The sequence below is a fragment of the Suncus etruscus genome, chromosome X (genome assembly GCF_024139225.1).
Source record: "Suncus etruscus isolate mSunEtr1 chromosome X, mSunEtr1.pri.cur, whole genome shotgun sequence".
NCBI lineage: Eukaryota > Metazoa > Chordata > Mammalia > Eulipotyphla > Soricidae > Suncus > Suncus etruscus.
The window spans coordinates 87398226-87399813 of record NC_064868.1 but is presented as its reverse complement, the minus strand read 5'-3'; the positions used below and the strand labels follow the sequence as shown (position 1 = coordinate 87399813).

Below are 1588 nucleotides of genomic sequence, written 5' to 3'. Positions count from 1 at the left end.
TTTCTGAAACACTGTCTTGAATCAAAAAAAAGTGCTGGGAAAACATACAATTTATCTAAGAGATGCTGCTGTAAATTGCCCAGACCTGAGAAGTTTCGTTGGTACATTTTCCTAAATACTAAAAGAAACTTTATTTTCAATTTAAAAATTTCACAGCATCTGAATCAAACAAGTGTTCTCAATTTTAATAAACTGATTATATTTGCAGTGTTAAAATTCAACAAATATAGCAGCAAAAAGACTTTAAGTCCATCACAATTTGTTTTCAAAGCTAACATGCCAAACAAAAGGTTATCAAGTAGGATCAAGGAAAAAATAGAAGATGACCAAGTGCAAAATAAAATAACTCTACGGTAGGGGAACCATTCATTTGTTTAATTTATCACAATAATAGAGTGAAAGAGAAATTCCATCTGAGCATTTTCATAAATATTTGAATGTCAGCTTATATAAATCAATGTATACTCATTATAACAGTCTGAATAGAAGTGGCACTGAACTTGATTTAAATGACACACACACTTAAATGAGTCACACACTTCTTTTTCTCATGCATCATGGTTAAAGGTAATATGCTATAAATATTTTAATTAGTGTTAGAAACTAAATAATGATGCCTACAGTTATTAGTAGTGAATACTAACATTTTAAAAAATTCCAGTAAATTCTACAATAATACTAAGATATCTATTAAGGATATATTTATCCTAACAATGTAATAGTTAAATCTCTTTTTTTTAGTTGAATCTCTTAGTTCTTAAACATATGCAAATCTGATATGTTAAAATCATGGTCATTATACTTTTATCTTCTAATATATATTTATGAAACAGAATCATATTCAGCCAAAATGCTCAAACTATATATATTAATAGTCTCTGATATATGTTGTTGAGGAATGAAATTCAACTTCGAAAATGTGGGTAAAGCGGAGGATAATAAAAAAATGTGGGTAGAGTGTCCCATAGTTTGTGTTGTAATTGCATATAAAATTGCAAGAAGGAGCAGAAAAACGTAAGATGTCTCTGAGCAGAGCTGGGTGAATGAGATTAAGATTGAGGGAGCATCACTTCTAGGCCTTTTGGCTAAGATCATGTGTAGTATCTGTTCTTATCAGTTTAATATCTGATACATCCTCTATCGAGGAGAATATATTAAATGGATTTTTGGAATTGGGAGTCGGAACTGGAGCATGTGCCATCCACTCTGCGCATCGACCTGGTATTGCAGTACCTCCAGGAATAGTGTACCAAAGGAAAAAAAAAAGATTGAGGGATCAGGGGACCAGAGCAGTAGTATAGTATGTAGGGTGCCTGCCTTGCTAGTAGCTGACCTGGGTTTTATTCCTGGCACTCTATATGTTTCCCATGAGCCAGGAGTGATCACTGCATGCAGAGCCAGGAGTAAACCCTGAGCATCATTGGGTATGGCCCAAAAACAAAACAAATAAACAACAATAACAAAAATTTGTTTAAGGGCAGGAATAAGATTTGGTCTTTAGTATATATCTAGTTGTTTAATTTGGGCTTGAATCATGTTCACATATTTTAAAATGTAGTTTGTATTTTTTAAATCATTTATATGCTTA

General features: G+C 32.2%; 1 non-coding gene across 1 annotated transcript; it reads left to right on the top strand.

The window, feature by feature from the left end:
* Positions 1-1065: 1065 nt before the first annotated feature.
* Positions 1066-1255, top strand: LOC126000015 (U2 spliceosomal RNA). Its single transcript, XR_007492419.1, has one exon. It is a non-coding gene; the product is annotated as a U2 spliceosomal RNA (small nuclear RNA).
* Positions 1256-1588: the final 333 nt, after the last annotated feature.